Source organism: Triturus cristatus, chromosome 10 (assembly GCF_964204655.1).
Source record: "Triturus cristatus chromosome 10, aTriCri1.1, whole genome shotgun sequence".
Classification (NCBI taxonomy): Eukaryota; Metazoa; Chordata; class Amphibia; order Caudata; family Salamandridae; genus Triturus; species Triturus cristatus.
The window spans coordinates 780,136,058-780,152,905 of NC_140593.1; positions in this window are offsets into that span (position 1 = coordinate 780,136,058).

A 16,848-nucleotide genomic window follows, 5' to 3' on the forward strand; every position below is an offset into this window, starting at 1 on the left:
TTAACCCATCTTGCGGGGCCTGCAACATACATTCTAGTCTTCACATTCTGTGCTGTCTCTCTCGCGGTCTCATCAGCGAACGCATTCCCACGTCCAACATCATCTGTGACTTTCCTATGCGCACTGCATTTCATGATCGCAACTTGCAAAGGTAGGGTCAGTGACTCAAGGAGATCATTCACCAACTTGCCATTCTGAATTTTAGCTCCATGCGACGTCAGGAACCCACGCTCTTTCCACAAACGCCCAAAATTATGAGCCACGCCAAAGGCGTACTGGCTATCTGTGTATATGTTCACTCTCATTCCTTCAGACAACACACATGCTCTCGTGAGGGCGATCAATTCTGCTGCTTGGGCCGAATTATGTGGCACTCGTGCAGTTTCCACGACCGTATGTAAAGTCGTGATAGCATATGCAGCAGTCGTGTCACCATTAGGGAGCTTGAAACATGACCCATCTACCCATAAAGTGCCATCACATTCAGTCAGGGGAGTATCTTTGAGATCTACTCTCCCTTTCGTCTCTTCTTCTGTCCTGAACAGACAGTCATGTTGCTCAATCTCATCTGAGTCTGCTGGAATCGGCAATAATGTGGCTGGATTCAGCGTATTGCATCTTTTTATGTGTATGTGATTCGCTAACAGTGTGAGTTCATACCCTGATAATCGCGCACTAGTCAAGTGTTGTGTCTTGGTTCTATTTAATAATGTGTCTACAGCGTGTGGAACCATGACAATCAATGTGTTGTCCATTACCAGACCAGCAGATTGTCGGATAGACATCGCTGCAGCAGCTGTCGCTCTCAGACAGCTTGGCAATGCCCTCGCTACAGGGTCCAAGGTGGATGAAAAATACGCGCATGGGCGCGGTCTGTCGCCAAAAGGCTGTGTTAACACTGACAACGCACATCCATCTTTCTCGTAAACATACAATGTAAAAGGCTTGCTATAGTCAGGAGTGCCCAACACAGGAGCTGAACATAATGCATTGCGTAATTCCACAAAACTTTTCTGACACTCTTCAGACCATGGGATAGGATTCGGTGTGTCTTTGCATGTTAATGCTAATAAAGGTTTTGCCAACAAAGAAAAACTAGGGATCCAATGCCTACAGTATGAGGTGATGCCCAAGAAAGCACGCACTTCTCTCTGTGTCTTTGGCACACTCAACTGTGCAATGGCTTGAATTCTTTCTGGGGTCAGTCTCCTTCCCTCCTTCGAAAAGAGATGACCTAAGTAGGTCACTTCTTGTCGACAATATTGCAGCTTAGAGAGAGACACTTTGTGATGGTAAGCGGATAAATGGCGCAACAGTGACAATGTGGCTCCTTTACAGATCTTTTCAGTATCCGCAGCGATCAGTAAATCGTCCACGTACTGGATCAGGATAGCGCCACTAGGTAAAACAAGTGCATCAAGCTGCGCTTTCAAAGCTTGACTGTATATGGATGGACTCTCGCAGTAGCCTTGGGGAGCGCGTTTGAAGCGGAAGCTTCGGCCTCCCAGACTAAAACCAAAAATGTCTCTGCTCTCTTCTGCAATTGGGATACTAAAGAAAGCATTCTTTAAATCTATCACTGAAAACCATGCAGCAGAGGCTGGAATCATCGTTAACAAGGCAGTTATATCAGGGACAACCGGAAACTGAGGCACAACAATCTTATTAACCTCTCTAAGATCAATCACAAATCTGTAAACAGGTGGCTGTGAAGGGTCCGTTCGTTTTAAGACAGGTAAAATCGGACTATTGCAAACGTTGCCTCTTGTCTCTTCAATCACACCCTTATTAATCAAGTTGCTGACAATGTCTAACAATGCTTTCTGGCCTTCATTAGAGATCTTGTACTGGGGAATACGTGGCAGTCTGACATTAGCCTTTAAAGTCACCACATATGGTGGTATTTCCAAGAGGCCCACATCATTGGGACCAGTAGCCCAAAGGGCATCCGGAAGGGATGACAATTCAGGTGGCATCGTGTTTTTAGACAAATACATTGGAGAAACCACTTGCTTGCCTAATGTAAGTTGTACTCCTGAAGGAGAACAATACAGTGTAGCGTGCAATCTTTTCAACAAATCTAATCCCAGCAAATTCTCACCACAACCTGTTGTCAGGATCAGGGGCGCTTTCAGCTCGCAAGGTCCAACGGAAAGTGACATGGGACTGGAAATCGGGTTCCTAACCGGGGCGCCAGAAAAACCTACTGAAACATTTATATCGCCAGACAAAGGTGCGCCAGGGAGTTTGGAATGCATGATTGAACTCTTTGCAGCACCAGTGTCTAGCAGAAAAGGCTCCGTTACATTTGCTGTAGTCACCTCAACATACGGTCCACTCTGATCCACTGGCACTGAAACAACTCCCTCTCTCTGTCTATGGCTATCCTAGTAATCATTATTCTCTGCATCACCATCTTCTGCATAATAATCATTATTGTAATACTGAGCCGTATTACTAGTCGCATTAGCTTGCTGATCAAAACTATTAATGGCGCTTTGGGGCGGAAGAGGACGCGCGTTTTGGGGAACACTCCCACGCCCTCTGCCTCTAGGAGCTTGCTGACCACCTCTACCTCTTGCGCCATACGCATTACCGTTCCGTTGCATTAATTTAGGACAACTATATTTAAAATGACCTTCCTCTTTGCAGTATGAACATTGGTTGGGACCTACAGGGACACGTGGTTGATAATACCCATTCATTTGCTGATTAGTCTGAAATTGTTGGGGTTGGTGATAGACACCTTGGGGTTGTCTATAATTATTACCGCCGCCACGTGGTGGATAGGCCTGCTGTAAAAGGACCTTTGTCTTTAGTTCCTTCGTTTTCTTCTCCGTTCTATCTTTCTCGTCTTTATCTCTGTTCTCATAATACTGTGCAGTAGCCAGTATTTGCGCTGAAGAAGAAACAGCCCAAGAACTCTCTGAATCTTTCAACTTTTTACACAGGTCAGGGAGTAAATTCTGCACAAACTTATCCACAAACAACCGTTGGCCACCCTCAGTACTCATATCTTGCCCACTGTGGTCAATAAACGTTTCCTCAAACCTAGTAAAGAAGTCTGACACTGTCTCATCTTTCTTTTGTTTACATGCAGATAACTTGTCCCAATTTACGCGCATCGCAGGCATTATTGTCTTCATATACGTGATGATTCTACCAGGCAATTCAGCTACTAAAGGTTCTGGTTTCGCACCACCCGTTTGTCTAGCATCAGCAGCAACAATGTTAGCCCAGGTATCCCCTAGTTCTGCATTGTGATCTACATTACGAATTGATCCCCATAGAGGCTGTGGAACAACATTACCAAACAACATGTCTATGTCGGCCAGATTCATAATGCATGACCCTGCCGTCTGTGACAACTCTTTATAATAACCTGCTGGGTTTTTACGGGGATCAGGCAAGGACTGCTTAAGTGCTAACACCTCAGAGCGCTTCCATGGAACATGCACCCAAACACGTTGGAAATGCGCTGGCACAGCGGGGTTATTGCCGACAGCTGCAACTGCTTCTTTCCATACCGGGGGAACTTCTCTCATAGGGTATTGTCGCGCTTTTGCCTTTTTCCCCACAAGGACCTCTTGTTCAAACAATGACTGTTGGCAATCGTCATTCCTTAAGGACAATACAACCGCAACTGCTTTATCTACTTCGCGGTCCACAATTATACCAGTTCCAAAATCGAACCTCACTCTACACAATTCCTGCGGGTTCGGATTTCTACCACTATCCTCCAATTCTTCACAGAGAATTTCGCACATTTTCTCGAATACATATCTCTGTTTCGGGGCATCCCATTGATGGAAAGTGTTAACAACCGATTCCACATCATACAGTGAAGGAAAAACGATCCATCTACGCGCCATGTGATCTATTACCTTTTTCTCATCGGGGTTAGGCAATTGGCTGCGCAACTGCTTACGCTGTACACCAGGAGTTGCACCAGATGACCCAAAGAGAGGCGACATTAATGTAGTAACCACATTGGCTAAACGCTGTCGCGCTGAAGGAGAAGCTGAGGCGAGAACAGGGGGAAAAACAGAGGGAAGAAAAGAGGATGTAGAGACAGGTACTGGAGTGGTAGAAGGAAGAGCGTTAGGGGAGGCAGTTACTGAATTAAGCAAAGTCGCAGGAAGTGCGGGGGTAGTTGGAAGCACTACCGGAGGCGCTTGAGAGGACTGCGCTACAGGAATAGGAACTGGTTGCAAAGCAACTGGCGGTTGCGGCAAGGCTTGCAGTATATGCACTGGAGGTGGCATATTTACAAGCTGGGGAGGCGCCGTGGCAGTTTGAGCATACGGGGGTGGCGAACTCAACAAATGCGACATTAAGGGATCTTTCTCCTTTTCTTCTGACTCATCCTGCTTAGAATGTGGCAAAGCTGGGTAACATTTGTCAATCCCTAACTTACGCTGCCTGTGCAATTGCTCATTCATTTGCTCCTCTTCATTATCTTTAAATTGTACAGCTGCTTGCATTACTGACATACCTCTCTCTCTCTTATTCTTTTTCGCTAGCTTAATTTCCTTCTGTTTGGCTTCCTTTCGCCATAAGCGAAAAGAGTCAAACATCGCCGGCCGGGCTTTCTTCTTAAACAATTTAATTTCCAGGTTATCTAAAATATCGGTATCAAAACTACCATTTTGGGGCCATTTTAAAACACCGTCTTTCCTGGTGTAGTGGATCCACACTTCGTTATATGCAATGGGGCCTACGCCATGTTTCACATAGAGCTCATAAGTTGGAGTTCCAACCGGAGGAACCGGACATGATTCTTCCAGCTGGAAATCTTTTCCACAACCCAAACAGAATAATCTACCAAATAGTCCAGAACCAGGCATCTTCGCTCACTAGTCTAGATCCAAACGTCAAAGGATTATCGATTACGATATTCTCGTGAATACACGAGTCCTCTGGCTTTGGGGTTTGCAAACACCAAATCACCAATTACCAAATCAAATCAAACGATCCCGAGGGATACCAAAACAAATGGGAGACGCTCCACTTATACTTAACTGAATATTGCTGATCGATGACGTCACCAGAAGACTCTCTCGATTGTTTCGCTCTCTCAAACTCGTCAAGGGTCCAAAACAGGTCGATTAATCAGGGCAGCAGTCCTTCGTAGCCGTCGGGACGCGGAGAACCTCGCAGAAAAGACTTTCGGACCACGTCGACATGCAGGGGTCGATGAAGTGGCGGCCTTCCTCCGGAATTTCCACACGAAGCTCCTCACGAACCTCTGGCTTGGACTGGTACCGCTGAAATCGGCCCCACGTTGGGCGCCAAACTGAAGTACTGGGTATTTTAGACCCAGCGGTGCAGGGGCACACACCCTATGACTTCGGGGTTTCACCCTGTTCCGGACCTACAGAAACACAGAGTCTTCTGGGTGAAGTCAAAGAATCGTTTATTGGCTGCAGACCAATGACAGGTATCCTAGAAGTACAACAGCGTGTATGTTCTCAGGAGACTGCTGAAAATCATAGGAACGGACTTCTCCTTAAGTACAAAATATCATGCTCCAGGCATACATTCCTTGGTTTACGATATGGTCATATAAAGGCATACATTACAAACGAAAAAACAGACTCATGATGACCATCCCACATTCCAGTTCGGCCAGCCCACAATGATTTACACAGGAAGGTTCAGATCCCATGTTTGAAGTAAATAGACCCCCCAATAAATATGAGCATCTCCTGTTTTGGGAAACAAGTCATAAAGCAAGAACAAGCAGGTGTGGGAGAGATTAGCCGGGGGATTGTGTAGAATGAAAGGGTTTTATGACGGGTCAAGCCCTGATACGAATCACAGGTGGAAGGAGGAAGGGGAGCTCGTGAGACCGGTTTGACCCGGGGCAGCAGAGCCAGCTGCCCAGGTCACAGAGAAGTCAGAGGGAAAGCCCGTGTACTGTGAGGCCCGTATTAACTCCATCATAGCCTATGTGAGGGCAATGACAAGATGGCCACTGCTTCCAAAATGGAACCCGCGTAGTTGAGCAGAATACGTGTACACAGTGCATTCGTAGCTAGAACGGCACATAAAGCACTCGTACGTGCCGCATTTACCATTTGCGGTTCGCTAATACCAAAATAGACAGAGGTAGGGCCCTGTCCCCTACGCGGTTCCGAATACCAAAGTACGACAGAAGCCGAGCCTTGCAATCGGATCCTTCATTGTCATCGAACCTCGCAGTTGGGACTTCGTATCGGTGGTGCGTTGTCGTTGAACCTCGCAGTTGGGTCCTGCATCGTCATCGAGCTGCGAAGGGATGTCTTCGGAACAGAACTGAGTCAATGTCAAAGGGCACTGCATCAGCTCCGATTGGCCCAAGTGTGACGATGCATCAGTTTTGGAGCAAAACAACTGCAGAACAAACTTCTGAGGCCCAGGACTGGAGCGGCACTTCAGGCAAGTAAAGACTTACAGATGGTAGAGTCCAGCAGCAGAGCTGTAGAGAATCTTTAATGGCCCTGAAACTGCAGAAAGCCAACAAGCCCTTCGAGTCCCTCTGGGTTCAGGTGAGATGAATTCAGGCCTTGTCCTCAGTAGGGCAGAGAACATCAGGCAGCAGTGTAGCTCAGCTCAGCAAAGCAGAGAAGCAGTTCCTTCAGAACAATCAGTCAAGCAGAGTAACAATCATTGTAAAACAGCAATCTTTACTCTTGGCAGAGGGAGGACCTGGCTTGGCAGTTCGGGTTGGACTGTTCCCATAAGGCACAGGGACAAGACTGATTTGCGTATGGCTGGGTTCAAACTGGAATGGCATGGTGAGCAAAATAATGATGGATTTAGGCCCAGATCTCTGTGCTGGGGTGAATGTATGACATTGTTCTGCATTCTGTCCATCAACTGTTGTTCTTTCATTTGCCACCCAGGGTGGGACGGGTATGCTCAGACGTGAGTCCCGTGATCTCCATGCCACTGGAATCAAGCTGTCCTGGCTGAAGAGGGGTGAAACCCAGAATCCGGTCCTAGGATGCTTGGTTCCAGTCCAGGGAGGACCTGCCTTGGCAGTTCGAGCTGGACTGTTCCAATGAGGCACAGGGTCAAGACTGATTTGCATATGGCTGGGTTCAAACTGGAATGGCATGGTGAGCAAAAAAATGATGGATTTAGGCCCAGATCTCTGTACTGGGGTAAATGTATGACATTGTTCTGCATTCTGTCCATCAGCTGTTGTTTTTGCATTTGTCACCCCGAGTGGGACGAGTATGCTCAGACGTGAGTCCCGTGCTCTCCATGCCACTGGAATCAAGCTATCCTGGCTGAAGAGGGGTGAAACCCTGAAACCGGTCCTAGGATGCTTGGTTCCAGTCCAGGGAGGACCTGGCTTGGCAGTTCGGGCTGGACTGTTCCCATGAGGCACAGGGTCAAGACTGATTTGCATATGGCTGGGTTCAAACTGGAATGGCATGGTGAGCAAAAAAAAGATGTATTTAGGCCCAGATCTCTGTACTGGGGTGAATGTATGACATTGTTCTGCATTCTGTCCACCAACTGTTGTTTTTGCATTTGTCACCCCGAGTGGGACGGGTATGCTCAGACGTGAGTCCCGTGCTCTCCATGCTACTGGAATCAAGCTATCCTGGCTCAAGAGGGGTGAAACCCTGAAACCGGTCCTAGGATGCTTGGTTCCAGTCCAGGGAGGACCTGGCTTGGCAGTTCGGGCTGGACTGTTCCCATAAGGCACAGGGTCAAGACTGATTTGCATATGGCTGGGTTCAAACTGAAATGGCATGGTGAGCAAAATAATGATGGATTTAGGCCCAGATTTCTGTACTGGGGTGAATGTATGACATTGTTCTGCATTCTGTCCATCAACTGTTGTTTTTGCATTTGCCACCCAGGGTGGGACGGGTATGCTCAGACGTGAGTCCCGTGATCTCCATGCCACTGGAATCAAGCTGTCCTGGCTGAAGAGGGGTGAAACCCAGAATCAGGTCCTAGGATGCTTGGTTCCAGTCCAGGGAGGACCTGCCTTGGCAGTTCGAGCTGGACTGTTCCAATGAGGCACCGGGTCAAGACTGATTTGCATATGGCTGGGTTCAAACTGGAATGGCATGGTGAGCAAAGAAATGATGGATTTAGGCCCAGATCTCTGTACTGGGGTAAATGTATGACATTGTTCTGCATTCTGTCCATCAACTGTTGTTTTTGCATTTGTCACCCCGAGTGGGACGGGTATGCTCAGACGTGAGTCCCGTGCTCTCCATGCCACTGGAATCAAGCTATCCTGGCTGAAGAGGGGTGAAACCCTGAAACCGGTCCTAGGCTGCTTGGTTCCAGTCCAGGGAGGACCTGGCTTGGCAGTTCGGGCTGGACTGTTCCCATGAGGCACAGGGTCAAGACTGATTTGCATATGGCTGGGTTCAAACTGGAATGGCATGGTGAGCAAAAAAAAGATGGATTTAGGCCCAGATCTCTGTACTGGGGTGAATGTATGACATTGTTCTGCATTCTGTCCACCAACTGTTGTTTTTGCATTTGTCACCCCGAGTGGGACGGGTATGCTCAGACGTGAGTCCCGTGCTCTCCATGCCACTGGAATCAAGCTATCCTGGCTGAAGAGGGGTGAAACCCTGAAACCGGTCCTAGGATGCTTGGTTCCAGTCCAGGGAGGACCTGGCTTGGCAGTTCGGGCTGGACTGTTCCCATGAGGCACAGGGTCAAGACTGATTTGCATATGGCTGGGTTCAAACTGGAATGGCATGGTGAGCAAAAAAAAGATGTATTTAGGCCCAGATCTCTGTACTGGGGTGAATGTATGACATTGTTCTGCATTCTGTCCACCAACTGTTGTTTTTGCATTTGTCACCCCGAGTGGGACGGGTATGCTCAGACGTGAGTCCCGTGCTCTCCATGCTACTGGAATCAAGCTATCCTGGCTCAAGAGGGGTGAAACCCTGAAACCGGTCCTAGGATGCTTGGTTCCAGTCCAGGGAGGACCTGGCTTGGCAGTTCGGGCTGGACTGTTCCCATAAGGCACAGGGTCAAGACTGATTTGCATATGGCTGGGTTCAAACTGAAATGGCATGGTGAGCAAAATAATGATGGATTTAGGCCCAGATTTCTGTACTGGGGTGAATGTATGACATTGTTCTGCATTCTGTCCATCAACTGTTGTTTTTGCATTTGCCACCCAGGGTGGGACGGGTATGCTCAGACGTGAGTCCCGTGATCTCCATGCCACTGGAATCAAGCTGTCCTGGCTGAAGAGGGGTGAAACCCAGAATCAGGTCCTAGGATGCTTGGTTCCAGTCCAGGGAGGACCTGCCTTGGCAGTTCGAGCTGGACTGTTCCAATGAGGCACCGGGTCAAGACTGATTTGCATATGGCTGGGTTCAAACTGGAATGGCATGGTGAGCAAAGAAATGATGGATTTAGGCCCAGATCTCTGTACTGGGGTAAATGTATGACATTGTTCTGCATTCTGTCCATCAACTGTTGTTTTTGCATTTGTCACCCCGAGTGGGACGGGTATGCTCAGACGTGAGTCCCGTGCTCTCCATGCCACTGGAATCAAGCTATCCTGGCTGAAGAGGGGTGAAACCCTGAAACCGGTCCTAGGCTGCTTGGTTCCAGTCCAGGGAGGACCTGGCTTGGCAGTTCGGGCTGGACTGTTCCCATGAGGCACAGGGTCAAGACTGATTTGCATATGGCTGGGTTCAAACTGGAATGGCATGGTGAGCAAAAAAAAGATGGATTTAGGCCCAGATCTCTGTACTGGGGTGAATGTATGACATTGTTCTGCATTCTGTCCACCAACTGTTGTTTTTGCATTTGTCACCCCGAGTGGGACGGGTATGCTCAGACGTGAGTCCCGTGCTCTCCATGCCACTGGAATCAAGCTATCCTGGCTCAAGAGGGGTGAAACCCTGAAACCGGTCCTAGGATGCTTGGTTCCAGTCCAGGGAGGACCTGGCTTGGCAGTTCGGGCTGGACTGTTCCCATGAGGCACAGGGTCAAGACTGATTTGCATATGGCTGGGTTCAAACTGGAATGGCATGGTGAGCAAAAAAAAGATGGATTTAGGCCCAGATCTCTGTACTGGGGTAAATGTATGACATTGTTCTGCATTCTGTCCACCAACTGTTGTTTTTGCATTTGTCACCCCGAGTGGGACAGGTATGCTCAGACGTGAGTCCCGTGCTCTCCATGCCACTGGAATCAAGCTATCCTGGCTGAAGAGGAGTGAAACCCCGAAACCGGTCCTAGGATGCTTGGTTCCAGTCCAGGGAGGACTTGGCTTGGCAGTTCGGGCTGGACTGTTCCCATGAGGCACAGGGTCAAGACAGATGTGCATATGGCTGGGTTCAAACTGGAAGGGCATGGTGAGCAAACAAAAAATGATGGATTTAGGCCCAGATCTCTGTACTGGGGTGCATGTATGACATTGTTCTGCATACTGTCCATCAACTGTTTTTTTTGCAGAGTTCTTTACACAACTAGTAGTGTACTATCTTGGTAGAGTCAGAGCCCCAGTACTTATACCCCAATGTGCCTTTAAAGTGGGGGTGACTTCAAAGCAAGCATTTGAAGTGGAAGTGCACAAGTCCCCTTCGATCACAGCCCTGTCTACCAGGCTATCAGTGGGGGGTAACCAGCCTTTTTTGTGGGACACAGGACACTGTCTGTTCAGATTTAAGTGTCAGCTCCCTTTCCCCCTTTTTGCCCAGTAAGGCTATCAGAATGCAGATGAGTTCTCTGTCACACCCACCTTTCCTCTGTTTATGGTTGTTTAGAGGGAATGCATAAAGTGTAGCTGTCACCCACCCCAGACGTGTATTGGAGACAGGCTGCAGTCACACAGAGCTAAGTTCAGAGCAGAGAAAAGTCCACTTTCTAAAAGTGGCACTTCTAAAACAGTAATGTTAAAACCAACTTCACTACTAAAGAGGATTTATCATTACCATTTCAAAGATATTAAAAATGATGCAGCTACTCCTGTCCAATCAGGAATTACAGCTTAACAGTGTTTAAAGGAATTCTCAATGCTATCCTAAGAGAGGAACAGGCCTCACAGTAGTGAAAAACAAATTTAGCCATTTGTCACTACCAGGACATGTAAAACTTAAAAGTACATGTTCTACCTTTTACTTACGCAGCATCCTGTCCTTTGGGCTGCCTTGGGCCTACATTGGGGGTGAATTGTGAGTAATAAAAGGGGAGTTTATGCTTGGCAAGTTTAAATGCCAAGTCAAAGTGTCAGTAAATTGCACACACAGGCCTTGCAATGGCAGGTATGAGACAGTTTTGAAAAGCTACTTGTGTGAGAGGCACAACCAGTGCTGCAAGCCCACTAGTAGCATTTAGATCACAGGCCTTGGGTATATCGTATACTACTTTACAAGAGACTTATAAGTAAACTAAGTATGACAATCAGGTATACACCAATGCAACCATGTTTAGGGGAGAAGCACATGCACTTTATCAGCACTGGTCAGCAGTGGTAAAGTGCTCAGTCCCAAGGACAACAAAAAGATGAGAGGGGTAAAGTAAAAAGTTTGGGGTGACCCTTCAGAGAGGACCACTTTCCAACAACATGTGTATCAAACCTTTGAAAAATCTCATCACAACAGTTGATTTAAACAAGTATAGTTGATCAGGCAAATATAGAAAGGCTGAAAGGACAAACAAATAAACTTCAATAGTGCCCACTGCAAGGCATTTTTGGGCCAAACAAAAGAACGTTTGACAACTTTGCTTGTAAAGTGCCCATCTTGTGAGCACCACACCAAGCCATAATTTTGTCCCAGCGCCTAGCATAAATAAGCTTGATTGAAGGGCGTCTAGAAGCAAGGATGACTTTACTCCACTTCAGGAGGTGGATCAAACATAGTCAATTGCCACTGCTAATCTCTGTGCATAGAGATGTATATTGCACAGATTGGGGTGGAAGACCCAGCTCCTTTGCCCAAATAGCAAGTTCTTATGAAGTTGCAGCTCTAGTTCTCCCAACTGTTGGAAGATGTGTCCTGTGCCACCTCAGGATGCTAACAAGACTCATGACTCTCCAGACACCGCTTGCTCAGTTTGCCTTTTCTGACATTCAGGGACCCTTTCAGGTGGTTTGTGATCAGAAAAATGTCCTGATGTTCCACTCATCTTCAAAGTTGCACATCCTCCTCACACAGTACCCAGAACCTCCAGTGTGTCCAGGACTGCTCCAATGAATGGAAGGCTCAGCAAAAGAGTCAGGTGGAACTTTGGCTCATTGATAGTGAACCCCTACAATGTTAAAAGGTCTGCTCTCATCCGAAGTGGGGTCCACAACTGACTGCGGCACTAACCCAGTAGTTGAATATTTTTTTTAAATGATCAGTATATAGGGTGGACAATGGGCAATCTGGTGGGCATTCCCAACTCTAACTATAGGTCATGATATATGTATAGCTTTTAAGGTAAACGTTGCTTTAATAAGTAATTTTTTAATGAACGGGCGGGCTGCTAGGGACAGTGGTAACTAACCGGATCCTTATCCCACCCGGCTCAAGTAATTAATTTGTTTAAACCTGACATTTTAATGAAGCATAGTTCTGTATACCTACACTTTTATAGGGGGAAAAACCATGATCCTTCTAGTACCACATAAATACCCGTCCCAGCCCTATATAATGTACTTAATCATCTATTGCGACCTATGTATGTGATTCCAAGTTACTTGTATGGCCATTTTGCACTTTGCACATTAGGGAAATAACCAGTCCCGATTAGCCATTCCTGCTAATTTATTATTTTAACCTGGCACCCCTACTAATATACTTAGGAAGGAAAGCTAAGGAAACCGAAGGAGTGGGGGACAAGATGTTTAGCGATTGAATTAGATGTATGATAAATGTATTTATTTGTTTGTATAGCGCCAGAATCGACGCCGCCCAAGTAGTATCTCTGCGCTTAGGACGGGGTGCACATCCAGAATACAGCTACAGACTAAGTCAGCAGGAGAAGAGAGTGGTCTTAAGCAGCTTCCTAAATTGTAGATGGTCAGAGCATTGACATAGATGTAGGGGGAGCTCATTCCAATAGCGTGGACTGACATAGGAAAGGGCTTTCCCCCTTAGTCTTGCCCTCTTAATACGTGGAACCTCTAACAAATGTTTAAAACACAAGCATAGAGACCGAGAAGGACAGTAGCGCAAAATTTTCTCCGCCAGATAGGAGGGGCCAAGGTTGAAAAGAGCTTTGTGAATAGTACAGCAGATTTTAAATTTTACCCTCTGGCATATCAGAAGCCAGTGGAGCTGTGCCAAAAGAGGATGTATGTCATTACATCGCATACTAATAGCACGCATGCCATTACATCGCATACTTTTACCATGAGTATGCCTTTACCACGCATGCCATTACAACTCACAAAGGCATGCGTGGTAAAGCTATACTCGTGGTAAAAGTATGCAACGTAAGTGACAACCCTACCCCTACACCTACACAACACACTACTCCCACCCCTACAATACCCCTAACCCTAAAACAATACTACACTACAACACTACCCTCACTACTCCCAACCCTACACTACCCTAAAACACTACTACACTACAACACTACCCACACTACTCCCACCCCTACACTACCCTAAACCCTAAAACACTACTACACTACAACACTAGCCACACTACTCCCACCCCCTACACTACCCTAAACCCTAAAACAATACTACACTACCCACACTACTCCCACCCCTACACTATCCTAAACCCTAAAACATTACTACACTAGCCAACCTACAACCAACCCTACACTACCCTAAACCCTAAAACACTACTACACTACAACACTACCCACACTATTCCCACCCCAACACTACCCTAAACCCTAAAACACTACTACACTGCCCTCACTACTCCCACCCTTACACTACACTACCCTACCCTAAACCACTACCCCCACCCCAAGCACAATCAGCCTTACCTCTTTCCTCGTGGTTCCAGTGTCGCTGTCTCTGCTCCCGGTTCCTGCTTCCTGCGTCATCAGAGGTCCACGTCATTGTGAGGAAACAGGCTCAGTTTCCTCACAACGACGTGGACAGCCATTACATCGCATGCGTTGTAAAAGCGCATGCGATGTAATGGTATGCGTGGTTTTTACCACGCGTTGTAACATCGCATGCGTTGTAACGCATGCAATGTAATTGCAACGTGTGGTAAAAACCGCGTTGAAATGGCTGTTCCCTGCCAAAAGAGGGCGGTAAGCAGTCCTGGGGGGCACGTTAAGGACTAATCGTGCTGCCGTGTTCAGGCCACCTGCAGTCTGCTGATCGAGGTCTCACTAGCAGAGATCAGCAGACCATTACAGTAGTCTAACCGGCTTAACACAAGTGACTGAATCAAAGTCTTTCTGGTGGAGTCTGGGAGAAGAGGAAATACTCCACGAAGAAGTCCCTGAGTGTGGAAACAGACACCAGCTGTCTGAGCAATATGCTCTTTCAGGGTGAGGGCCTGATCCAGGCAAATGCCTAGATTCTTAACAATGGATTTTGGATCAGGAGGAGTGCCAAAATCAGATGGCCCCCACATGGGAGACCACAATAAAGGGGCCTCCCCAAAGAGCAAAAGCTCCGTTTTTCCTACGTTGCACTGGAGGAAATTACTCTTCATCCAATGTGCAATTGCTCTCATTCCTGAGGAGAAGGCCAGCTGTACCACCAATGTAAATTTGGCAAAAGCGAAAAGCAGTTGAGTATCGTCGGCATATGACATTGGAATAAACCCATGGATCCTCAAGAGGTTTGCCAAGGGAGCAACATAGATATTAAAAAGGGTGGGGCTCAAGCATGAGCCCAGAGGCACTCCCTTGGACAATTCCATAGGTGCCAAGCGATAAGGGACAAGATTGACAGTCTGCGAGCGGCCGGATAGGAAGGTCGACAACCATTGGATAGCCGAGCTTCTTAAACCAATCTCCTGCAGTCTTCTGAGCAATATTTGGTGAGAAACTGTGTCGAACGCGGCAGATAGGTCCAACAGCACCAAAATCGTTGAATGGCCCTTGTCTAGGGTCATCCTAATGTTATCGGTGACTTCTAGCAGGACTGATTCAGTGCTGTACTTGGGCCTAAAGCCAGACTGGGAGGGAACGAGACAACCAGTACGTTCGACATAGCTTGAGAGATGAGTGTTAATAAGTCTCTCCAAAAGTTTACTCAGAAAAGGGAGCAGCGAGATAGGCTGAAGATTGGACAGATCTGTCAACGAGGCCTTGGGATTTTTCTGAATGGGTATGACCTGTGCTGCTTTCCATTCTGAAGGGACATGGCCATCTCTCAATGAAAGATTAAGGAGATGTTCAATTGAGGGAGAGAGCTGAGTGGCCAGAGATGTAACGACTTTAGAGCTGGAATGGTGTCATGAGGAGACCCGGATTTAATTTTGTGGATCAAGGGGAAACTTTCCAGTGTCTGAGAGGTGGCAGGTACAAGTGGATCCATGACTAAGAGGGGCAGGTCCTGGCAATCTGATAAAAAGAAAATCATAGATTCATTCAATCTTCAGTGAGAAATATTGTGCGATATTATTGCACAGCGTTTGCGTGGGAACCTCAAGGTTTTCGCAAGCCTTAGGATTAATCAAAGACTGGAGAATACGATGTAGGGTTTTAGGGGCATTGCCAGCTATATCCAATTGGGAGGCAATAAAAGTTCTACACGCTTCTTTTATATTATTGTGATATCTGGACAGAGTAGTCAAAAACGGAGTCGTTCTCATCATGGGTTATGCGCCAGCGCCTCTCACATTTCCTACATAGTTGCTTTTGCGTATGCAGCTGAGGAGAGAACCAGGCCTCTTACGGCCGTTTGGAATGGTTGGGGAGGCGTTTCAATGGTGCAAGATAGTCAATTGACCTAGAGAGTGCACTATTGTATTCCGCTTCTACAATATTATCAGATGCGGTAATCCGTGGTCTTGAAAAGGAGGCTTGAAAGCTCTATGGGGTAACTTTCTGCCATTGTCGGCGAATGTGGTGGGTAGCCGGAGTTGGTCCCTTCAGCTCTTTTTGTCCCTGAATAGAGAATTCAATTAGTGCATGATCGGACCAAGTAAGCTGGGAAGGAGGATCACAGTGAACCTTGGGAGAATTGGCAAAAATGATGTCCAGTGTGTGGCCTGCTATGTGGGTAGGACCCTCATTGAGCTTAGATAGACCTAAGGTTGTTAAGTCATTCATAAGAGCCTGTGTGTCAGCGCTGGAAGCACATTTGCTGTGAATATTAAAATCACCTAATAGCAGAAAATTGCTACTCGCGATTATGTGAGGGGCTATTAAATCCATGAGTAATAAAGGGAAATCAGCCAAAGGTCCTGGGGAAAGATATACTAAAGCTCCCTTCCAACTAATTTGGGAGGAGAAGTCTATCTGGAAGACAAGTACTTCCATTTGAGCATTACAGCACTCAGCCAAAGGCAGACGCTGATACTATCTTTGTGCACAATAGCAAGTCCTCCCCCCATTTTAAGTGGCCTGTCCATCTGAATGAATTTATAGCCTTCAGGTATGGCCAATGCAATAGCAGGGACAGTGTGGGGTTTCAGCCAGGTTTCAGTCAGAAATCCAAAATCAGGCTTTATAGAGGATAGAAGATCTCAAACCTCAGTAGAATGCTTGGGCAGGGAGCGGATGTTGCATAGCAAACTTTTCCATCCCATGTGAGATTTATCTATAACATTGTCTATAGATTGGGTAGGGGGGTAGTAGGTTCTGAAATATGGAAGATTATGTTAGGCAGAGGGCAAGGAGAAGCCTTATCCTGCTGCGCCGTCTGACCCATATTTCCCTGAAACTGGCAGACTCTGCAAGAAAAAGGACCTTCCAAAAGAGGCCAAGGTTCAATTCTGCAGG